This window comes from Anser brachyrhynchus (genome assembly GCF_964034855.1).
Source record: "Anser brachyrhynchus genome assembly, chromosome: 3".
Lineage (NCBI taxonomy): Eukaryota > Metazoa > Chordata > Aves > Anseriformes > Anatidae > Anser > Anser brachyrhynchus.
In genome coordinates this window covers 21,129,960-21,141,165 of record NC_137696.1, presented here as the reverse complement: position 1 = coordinate 21,141,165, position 11,206 = coordinate 21,129,960, and the positions used below count along the sequence as shown (strand labels likewise).

Sequence of the window (11,206 nt, the reverse complement as noted above, 5' to 3'; positions counted from 1 at the left end):
TCAATAATTAAATATCAGTTTAATAGTTAATACAGATTTATTATACAAAAATGACAGCTCACAATCTGTTGATAAAAAAAAAAATAAGAACTGCCCACACTATGGAGTGAAAAATACCCTTTTTTTTGGGTAAAAATTACGTAGTGGATTGGAAAGTGGTTAATGCATTTCTCTGAATTTTCATTAAAGTAGAATTTCTTGAGACAGACAGATAGACAAATATATGTAAATGTATAAGGGAAAAATAAATCCAAATCTTAGTGTTCATTTCAAAACAGAATATTGTTAGTCATCCTCAGCTTGTTCACTTTCTTACCTCTTCTGCTGACACCCAGTAGGGTTACATTATTTCAAGGTCAGTATTTCCAAGGGTGATTCTTTCCAAGGGTGCAGGACGCTGTGTAATTGGCCATCAGTCAGAAAATGCTTTTATACTGATAAAGCATGTAGGAATGTTTTCTACTTGTCCTGACATGACTTACAAAATATACAGCTTTTCTTCCCAACTCAACATCAAATCAATGGAATTTGTCAAGTGTTCGGGTAATGAGCTAGAGCAGGCTGTATGTTTTTGGAGGATCTCTGTGTGTGTTACACTGTGAGGCCAAAATACAAAAAAACAAGTGTTTTCAACCATCTTGACAACCAGATCATCCCCCTGCATATACAGTGCTTAGTAGCCTTAGAGAAGAAAGATTATTCTGTAAACCCATTTAATGATTACTGGCACCAATACTAGAAAAATGAAAGACATCTTGATTTGCACCAACATGAAGTGAGATCACAATCAAGGTCTAAGTGACAGGCACTGCCAATTTATTTGTGGTTACTCCTCTTTTTTCAGTAAGTGCCTCACTGGTATAAATAAAGTTAGCGTAATGACTGGGAAAGGCACATGAGGTGTCTGACCCCAATTCTTCCATGTCTTTCTTGGGTTCAGCTGTGAGTTTTTTTTTTTTTTCCCCTCCCCCAAAGGTCAATAGTATCACCTGATGATGAAGAGCTGGAGCAGACATCAAACTTCTCTGCTTAGCTTTTAGCTACCTGATCTCCCCAGCAGCACCTATCTCCACAGTTTGGCATGTAAACTTCTTGAAAAGCTCATGGGGAAAATCAGCAAAAGTGATCACAAATTACACAAACTTAATAAAAAGCCACCCAGAGCAAGGAACTCGGTGCACTGGTGTGGATATGAAGCCCAGTTCACACCAGAGTATGTTTGCTGGAGGCAACCAGCTGCATCCATTCAGGATCCTGAGTTGCAAATCTCTACATCTACCATTTAAAAGCAAGGAATTCCAAGGAGGTTGCTCTTTTCTTTTAAAGAGTTTGCATAGAGAGAAAAAATGCTGCTGTTTACAAAATGAAGGGAGCCTGGGTCTGGTGCCTTTCTTGCTCTAAGAAGATTTGGATTCACGCCTATCACCTTCCAGGTGAGCAGTAAAACTCCTGGCTAGGGCTTGATCACCTGCAAGCTGCTGCCTTGAGCTGTACAGAAAGGAATGCAAAAGGTAATTCTCCTTTTGTGGTTTAAGTTGCTAGAACTTTTGTCTGTTTTTTTTTTTTTTTTCCCCTTTTCCTTCTCCCTATAACTTCTGACTCAGATTAGCTGAGAATTCTTCACTGATGTGGCATTATTGTTATTTCTAGTGTTTATTATTGTTAACATCCTTTTGAGATCTGTATTCAAACAGTTATGCCTGGAACGCTTCTTCACAATTTTTGTGTGTGTCTGAAATGAAAATTCCAGATATTTATTGACTTAAGGGTGAAAAAATACCCTTCCTCCTAAATCTCTACGTTCTCTTCTCCAGCTGACCTCACTCTTTCCTTTAGTTTCTCAGAGTTTGCACGCTTGGAACTCACAGCTCCTTGTACAGACCTTCTTTCCTTCCTCTTGGTTAATGCCAAATAATAGCTTCATCACTTGCTCCAGGGTTACCTTCCATGAAGTGCCCTCACATAATTGCCTCCGCTAATTAGTGGGTAGCTGGCGTGATGGGTAGGTGTTGTGTGCGTATCCAAAGGGTTTTGATTCTCAGCCCATGGAAGTCAATTGCAAAACTTTGCCAGTATAGGATTGCTATAGCTGTAGAGTACTATCATAAAATCTCTTTAATGATTTGTTATTGGTGCTATTCCCAAAATATTTGTTAAGTGAGTTAAAGAGCAACAAGAGCAAGCACAGCCACCTCCTCCAGCTGCTTCAGCCCAGGACCACTCCTGTCAGGCTGCTGGAGCCCAGCCTGATTTCCAGGGACCTGGGGTCTCTGCCTAGGCTGGGGAACGCGGCTGATGCTGTCCTGTTTGCAGGTTCAGCTGGTAGCAAAGCTGAGCACCTGTCCCAGAGACACACATACTCTGCCCCCCTCCCCAGCCCCTCCACCACAGCTGTCACCAGGCTTAATGGCTGTGACCTGTGGTCCTGCTCCAGCTCCCAGTGCAGAGCCCTCACTTGCACCAGTCCCTCCCAGGAGGTGTTTTGGAAATAAACACTGCTCCCACCTGGGTGGCAGGGAGTAGATGACACTCGCTTGCTCCAGCAGCTGATGCAAGGACCCTGCTCACTCCAGTAGCTGGCACCACCGACCGGGGTGCCCTTCTCCAACAAGACTCCAGTGGCTGGCACTGAGGTTCACTCACCCACATCAGGTCTCACCAGTAGCTGGCACTTAACCCTTGCAGCTCATGTATACACAGGAGAGAAAGTGCAAATAGGCAGAGAGAGACAGAGTTAGGAAAAGGATTTAATGAGAGAAAGATATAAGACCAGGCAGACTGCAGTGATCAGATGCAGGGGTTGGAACAATGTACTGCCCAGGCCTGTTTTACATGAGACCGACCCTTTTATTCTCTTTACTATCTATCCCCCCTCTTTGTTCCTCCTCTTGCCCCTTCTCCTTGCACATCCTGATGGGTTTACAGAACTCTAGTTCCTGCACCGTCCCAATTCACAATCTTATCAGCTGCAAGGTCCATCCTTTTTGGAAGAGATGCCTGCAGTTTGTTAGCCCAGAAGTTAGTATGATTGGGAGGTCTGTTTCTTGTCATTGTTTCCCACCTTAGAAGTCCTCCATCAGACAACCCTTCTGAAATAAACCGTCCTACGTTCTCACATGCTCTCATAAATCAGTGTGAGTGACCAGACTTGGTTCCTGTCACTGCCTCCCTTTCTTATTATCCCTTCTTGCCTTGGAAAAGGTCCTTGACCAGACACTCCTAAAGGAACGCTCTCCTTCTATGTACCATTCCATTTGTGTTTACTAGATATATGTTAGAAAGCTGAGGCAAACTGCTTTGTGTTGGTGTTTTAATGGGCCGGTGGTGAGCCAGGCTGGAGGGGCGGTGGGTGCCACTAGAGGGTGCTCGGGCCATACAAAGTCACCATGCACTGCCAGGCACAGCAGATGTCAGAAGGCAATTGACTACTCCTCATCAGGCTGCGCTCTTGCTTGTTGTTCCACTAAGTTTAGCATACACTGGACAAAATGAGCATTTTATTTCAGGCTTATCAGTGCCAGCGTCTTCTTTTAATACCAGCATAAAGTATAAAAGTGAATCCTTGGGTAATGGCTCATGTCACCAAAGCCCAATGAACTGGGGAAGGGCCACAGATGGCATCTTGGCCAATCATTTCTGATTACTTATTTATTTGGATTTGGACTCACCATCTACTTTTATATATATAAATTTGAGATGATTCACTGACCTTCTTCTCCCATGTACAGCCTCTGAGATGTCCCTCCTCTGATGTGCTCCTTGAACCCTTGGCTTCGTCTGAATGTAAGAAGTTACTGTTTCCCCCCACAAAAGCGATCTTTGCATTCATGCCAACAGAGCTTGTCTTGGCCTGTTTCAGCTCATTTCAGTCCCATTGCTTCTTCTGTGCCCCTGCCAGCTCAAATTCCCAGAAGAACAAGTCTCTGAATCCAGCAGGGCTTTTCCAATATGCTTACTGCTAGGCCTACTGCAAGTGGGCACTGCTACCCTGACATATTTGTCATCCAGGCATCCACAGGAGTTTTTTTTTTTCCTCAGTTTCCAGACTCCTCCTTTCTTACTCCTTTAGGTGCTAGCTTCTTCTGGCCACATTCCCCAGAAACCAAAGACAGCACCAGCTGTAGGTCTAATGCAGTCTCTGCCATGCTTCTTGTGGGCTCACCCTTGCATAGAAGTGTAATTCTTTTTTTTTTTTGTGTTGGGGAGCTGGAAAGGATTCAGGCTTAGCCAGCCAGCAGTTTTTGCATGCCCAGATCAAGCACCCTTTGGCTCAACTCTCCCGTCTCTACCTTGCTCCTTCTTGGCTCAGATTAAATGTTGGGCTCTGCATATGGTTGCTAGAGAGAGGAGAGCATTTTCCAGAGGAAAAAATGAAGCAGGAGAATATGGATGAGTGAGAGAAATATCAGAAAGTCATTTCTTGGTGCTTCCTCTACTTACCCTTTTCAGGTACCACTTTCTCAGGTGTACTATGCCCCTTCCTAAGGGCAGGCTGGCCACAGGATCCTAAACATTCTTTGTTGTAATGAGGGCACTTCTTAGTGTGTCTGCTGGATATGGGACCAGGTGATACCACTGTGAGGAGTCAGTTGCTTTAATCATATTCTCTGGCTGCTTTAGCTTAAAATAAACAGGAACAGAGTGCACTGCTTGTGAGTTCATATGTAATTGCTGCAGCCCTAGAGATGAAATTCATTCAACACGTCTCTTGTTTGTGAAAAATACAATGTAGAGGTCAAGATAGTCCCTTTCCACACCTTTCCTCATTATTTTTGAGCTGTGTGTTGTTTAAAAGAGTAGCTGAGAAACTGGAAAAAAATATTGAATAATCTCTTAACAAAAAAAAAAAGAAAAAAAGAAAAAGATTTGTGTGCTTTGAAATCTTCATTTAAAAAAATACTGAATTGTAAAAGGAGAAAACATTCAATACTCCTCATGTATCCATGAGCCCTTCGTTCTGCTAGAGTAAGAACCTCAGAATGGAAATAAATGCAAATATTTTAATTAGTGATGAATCAAAACTAAAGGAGAGGAGTGATTTGGATTCTAAACTATTTTAAATTTGAGTATTTACTAAAAGAGGAGTATTCAAACAACAGGAAGTGATCGCCTATTCCGTTCATCCCTGATGTCTTGTAAATCTTTCATTTACTGAGATGATATGGATGTGAGCAATCTCCCTAAAAACACGTTGAGCATTCTCATAGGACTGAAGTTAGTTGGATATATTAATCCCACTGAATTTAAAGGACAAATGATGTGAGTAAAACTACTTGTGTGTGTGGGTCTATGGAGTAATGGCTACTGTCCTACAAAGATCAGCTAAGTAAACAGCTGTTGAGGCTGCTAAATGACATAGGTGTGTCTCTCATCTTCTATCCCTTGCTTCTACCCAGACAGAGCAGTCAAATACAGCTTTTATAACCCAGTTCATTCTCTAACTTCAGTTACTCTAAGTTTACCTAGCTGTGGCAGGGCAAAACTTGTCCCAGGGGTAGTTATACATCACTCTTTGGATATGTTTTACTTAGAAAGAATAACAATGCAATTTAAATGTGCAAAAGAAAGCTGTTTGAATTGTGGGTGGCCAAGGAAACTTCATTTTGAGCAGTTACTTTTTCAGAGAATACTGTTTTAAGCAACAAGCCTGGTGTCAATCCACATCTAACCAGGTTGTCCTCATGCCAAAGTTGAGGCAGATGGCTTGCAAGAAATGGCTTGCAGGCTTGGGAATGAAAAAGATCAGTAGAAATCTTTTATTGTTTTGGAATGCTCAGTCTTGTTTCTGAAATTGTACGCTGGAAGAGAAATATGAATTCTCAGAAAATAATGTGCTTTGAGAGGATGATAGGTCTGAGGCTCTCCAGTCCACTTGGGATTTCATGGGAGAGCTGTACTTCATCAGAGGGGACCCAAATGCAGTGTTATTTTGCTTATTCCACATACAAAGTATGTAAAGGATGTGTAAAGACCCATCTGCCACCTTTCAAATTCAGATAAGGTACTCCTGATCTGATACATTTCCCAAAGGACATTTCATGTGAAATCCTTGTTCCTGTAGATGACAACCGTGGATGGCAGTATGGTCAAATCTGTGGGTTGACCAGAGGTTGTAATTGCTTGTATTTAAGTCATGGTCTGAGTGTCATCAGTGCTGGGAGGCACATGGAAAAATGCTAAGCATGGTTCCGTCTTACTGGAATAAATAGCGTTTGCTAGCCCAAGCCATAGGTTTATTTGAAATGGAAGAATATTTTTTGATGTCCAATGACAGTAAAGTTACATCCAAATGAAAATTGGGTCCAAATTCAGTACTTAATTTCCTCTGTACTTTCTCTATTTATCAACACTAAAGCTGTATAATAAGATACAAACACTATAGCTTGGGGCCAGTCATTACATACATTGGACTTTTCAAAGAGTGAGAAATGCATAGAGCAGAAATGTGAAAACATTGCATAAAAGATGAATAACTAATTTCTTATAACTTGCACCATTTACTCTCTGAAATATAACTGTGATCCTGTTGTTATTCAAATTAGTGGTCTCAGGACCTACAGTAAAGATCCCGTTTTTATAACTAGAAGAGCAAGGTGTTCCTGAAAACAGAAATCTTCCTAGTGTGAATCTACTGTTTCTACAATGCTGCTGGGTTAAATCCAACATAACCAATGCATAAGCAGAGGAAAAGCCAATAGCAAGCTATATATAGTACTTTTACATTTACCGCTTTCAGTACTTTCCAGTCCTTAAAGCATTCCTCTTAATAGGACAGTGTTATCAGAAATGAAGAGCACCTAGAAGCTGAGTCACACGCCTAAAGACGCACTGGGTGTCCATGTGTTGATGATTCAATTACTGGTCCGTTCTTCTTTTCCAAGGGTAACTAGCAATTTCTAGGTGAGCTGGTACTTTTGATGCTCAGCTCTGAACCTGCTGGCACAGAAATGATACGTCAAGGATAACCTCAGTAGCTGTATCTGCTGCAGTCCATTCAGGTCTTCAGAGTAGCCTTTTTGTTCACCTTACTGATTCTTACGTTCTCAACTTCCCAGTTTGCTTTTTGGATTAAGAACGAGTGTTTAGATAATCTCTAATAATTTCCTGCCCAGTAGGCCAGTTCTTAAATCCAAAATCCATACTCAATGACTATGGTATTTTTGCTCTTGTGCAGGCAAAACATCTACTGATGCAAATGAAACATTTGCCCAAATAAATGTAAAGGAACAGTCAAATCTGCATATTTGTCTGCAGTAGTAATTACTTGCAAGGTATATTGTGTGTACATCTGAATGTTCTGTAGTATCAAAATGTATAACTAAGAAAGAGTTCTGCATCTTAACCTCCTCTGTTCTCTTAATTGAGTCTTGACACTTTCAACGGAAAAACTTTGGAGCAAAGGCACAAGTGAGACCACACTTATACGTTATGCTTTAGTCTTACTGCTCTTTTAGTAAGAAAAATCTCAACACAGTGATCTTCTTGTAAGGCAATATTTATGTTATATCAAAACTTAAAATATATCTTAATCCATTCTAAAATTCACTACAAAGAAAGATCTTGTCATAATACAAAAGTTGCAAATGAAGGCAAAAGTTTTACAGTTCCGTCTTTTTAATTTTTTTCGTAAGGACTCCACAGTTTAACATGCCTTAATTATTGGAAAGCAGGAATGGATTGCATAAACTTGTGATGAATATTGTCTTAGCAAATTAAATCTGATTTAATGGTTTAAGCCGAAAAAAATCTGCATAGCTAATGAAACTCATTAACTTAGAATTAATTTGCAATGTCTAGTCATACAGCTTGAAACTAAAGTGATGTTAGTAATGTGTTGATTATTATTAGTACTCAAGGTAATAAGGCTTGCTAGATGATTAAATGTAAATACGTAGCAGAAAAAAAAGTTTCAGGTTAATAAACAACTTCCAATACAAAAATACCCCATGACAATAAAGTGAAATCAAGGAATGTTAACTGTACAAGTAGAAATTCAGAAGTGTGGAGAAAGCAGGGGTCTGCTGAAAGTGGGTGAAAAACATCCTCCCTTTTACTTTCCTTTGATTTGCTGATGATTTCTTTATGATCCATGTTACACTTGTGCCTAGGAACATTCAGTGTGGGCTGCAGACCTAGCGTACCAAGGTACTGTACAAAGAGATCTTGGTGAGCACTTGGAAGTACAGAAGGGGAATAATAGGCAGAGGTGTTAGGCAAAGAAGAGATCGTTTGGGAGTCAGTGCCTGTGTGTGAGAACAGCTTAACTCTATCTGTGACTTGTTTTTGTCCTTCTGCACACCTTGCGGAAAAGTCTTAGGATGGGATTTCAAGGTGGACCACATAGTGGCTTTTGGTGTTTTTTATAGGGAACTCCCCCTTTAGGATAGGGGATATACTGGAGAAAGTATGGAAGTGCACACTTAAAAATGAAACGGTTTGCTGCTAAGAGCTGGTATCGCTGACTTGCAAAGATGCAGAGCTTGCAGGTCACTAACATAAAAGAGAGAGTTGAAAAATAACCTCGATGTAGGAAACAAAGGGCCTCAAAACGAAGCAGAAGTGGTTAGTGTTTGATAGGATGGAGAGGTACCTAATAAAGTACCTGTGAGCATCCCATTGTCTGGAGGCTTATTTTCTAGAATAACTTAGGACAGCTAAGGGATTGTCCTCATTGTACCAGCTTAAAATCATTGTAATGAGATTTCTCTGAAGTTTAGAGGTGCCACCATACTGTAGTGGCACTATAGGCTTGGCCAGCACTTCCCATCAGATGGCACTGGGGGATGGTGGGACACAGCTCCTCATGCAGTCTGGGGATTCCCTGGGTGATGCTTGCTGCTGTTGCCTTGGTGCAGCAGGCTGGCACTGGGGAAAGGGGATAAAGCCAGAACAAAGAATCTGGCCTATAGGCTTCTGAGTGAATGCATTTAACCTCAGCCTGTAAATCTGGTTTTATCTCCAAAATAAATAGATTTCATGGTGTGTAAAAAGAGTAAAATTCTGACTGTAAAACTAACCTTCAGACTTTATAGTGCTGCTTATTGCATAACATCATCAATTTAAACAGTTTCTTTTCTTTTTTTCTTTTGATTTTCATAGCGTAAGAGTCAGATCAGAGTTGACTGAATAATTTCTTCATTCAGTTGCACTAATGTAAATACCAATTAAATCAATGTACAAATCTGTTTTCATATAGCTTTGAGCAGAACTTGACCCAGAGAATCATCAGTTGACTCCACACTGGCAGACTCTTATGTTTTGTCTATGAATTAGGAGGAGCAGTATAAATCAAATCAACTTTTTATCTGTCAAGAAGTGGCCTGGGATTGTGTTGTCTGAAGCCTCGTGTAGTAGGAGTTGCTTCTCTTTGCAAGCTTGCTCAGACTGTTTTTCAGGATGGAAGGTCCACACAGAGTTTATAGACAAGAGAGACTACTTTGGGGAAAGGCAGATACCCTCTTTGGAGTCTGGTCAGAGCTGCTAGATGCTAGCTTTGGCCAGCTGACCATTATGGCCAGTGTGCTGCAGTCTACAGCTCCCACTGGTCCGACAATGTGAAAGATCATGTGAACTTCCCTCATCTGCTTCAGTATGGAATCTGCAGTAAGCTTTACTTAGGTGGCCAAATCAAAATGAATGGCTACGATCTTTTTTTTTTTTTTCTGGCTGTACTCATAAAGGGAAGTGGAAACTTGCAGCAGAAAGGCAACAATGAGCATGTGCAGATGCAAACAGATGAATGTGCACATTGTCCATTTGTTTCTCTGCTAGTAAACTACTTGTTTCCTGTTCTGTTACATCTCATTGTGTCTCCTAAAGGCTGCAGTGGCTGGGTCTCATCTCTCTGACTGTTGCCTTCCTGCTGTCTGAAGACGTGGGTGGTTTTTTATTCTTTCCTTCTTTCTTTTTTTTTCCTTCTCCTCCCTTCATATCACTAGATTTTGGTTGGGATCATTTTGACCTGATTCTCTCCTTTGACTCCTCAGCACAAAGTTTTGCAATGCCTGTGGGTTATAATCCTATCTCTGTTATGGCTGGTGAAGTCTCTGGATAGCCACAAGAAAAAGGCTATATTTAACTAAACTCTGAGCAACCGTTCTTGCGCAACATTGCAGTATACTGCCACTCTTTCCAATATCTCTGGAGTTCTTCCCTGTAGGATAGCATCCCTGTTTCCCCATAATTCATTATGATCCATGGCTGCCAGTAGCTAAACAGCATAAACATGGGTTCTCTAGACTCAACAGTAACGTTATGCTGTTCTGTCATCTCCATAACTTAGCAGGCAATCTGGTCTCTTTTGTATCATATAGATACGCTTCTTGCACATATATCATCTTTTTGAGGTGACAGTACTATCTTCCCAGATAATATGAATACATTCATGGGATGTTTCAGGAACTGATGTTTCTGTTTGCTGTGTTCTTTTATATAAGTGAAGAGTGACTCTTAGCTGAAGAAAGAGAGGGAGGTTCATCTTGGTGTGAACACGGATGACCCAGGTTGCTTGAGCATGTTGTGTGGCTCTGCCAGACACTTCAGTGTGGTCATCTTTGAATCTGTCATCTGAATTCTTTCTCTTCATCAAATGAAGATTGTAATTCTTCCGTTGTACCGTCCGTTTAGAATTTATAATCTCATGTTCTTTAGAGAAGCTACCACAATGTTGCCTTGGCCTCAGCTTGAATATTCTAGGTGCTGATATAAAAACAATGTGGCTTTCATATGTTGTCACACGTCCTTCTTCTTGAAAGAGAAGAATGTCCAGCTCCTCTATGTCACTTTTTGTATGCTCCCCACAAAGGCTCCAGTGGTGATCTTTATGCCATGTTGTTGGGGCTGCACACACAAAAGATCTTAAACATCATGTCTTAATTTTCAGTGGTTCTTGTGCAAATTCATACGTGTTCCACTGACTGCCTTAGTGATATTCCCAGTCACTGAAGTTGCAGTGTGGCTCTCTGTGGCATTGGGCTTGTGCTTTCTCCTCATATGGTGTGGCAGGAGAGCTGCTTCTGCCCAGGGGCAGAGAGGTGCTGCATGTGGTAACCCCCTTTGTGGAAAGGTATAATGCTAAATTGAAAAGAGAAAAAAAATGTCACTGGCAATGAGTGTGGACTGGGACTTTCAAAGCAAGTGATGGTTTTCAGAGGTCTGATCTGTCAACAAAATATAGAAAACCAGGGCAGAGCGAACAGAGAGGTCC

The 11,206-nt window shown here is 41.1% G+C and overlaps 1 long non-coding RNA gene across 3 annotated transcripts in view; it reads left to right on the top strand.

The window, feature by feature from the left end:
* Window positions 1-1,010: 1,010 nt before the first annotated feature.
* Window positions 1,011-11,206, top strand: part of LOC308191999 — an 81,755-nt gene continuing 71,559 nt past the window's right edge. For all 3 annotated transcript variants that reach the window (XR_013948456.1, XR_013948457.1, XR_013948458.1), the window contains exon 1: window positions 1,011-1,511. This is a non-coding gene — a long non-coding RNA (uncharacterized lncRNA). The remainder of the gene's footprint in view (window positions 1,512-11,206) is intronic.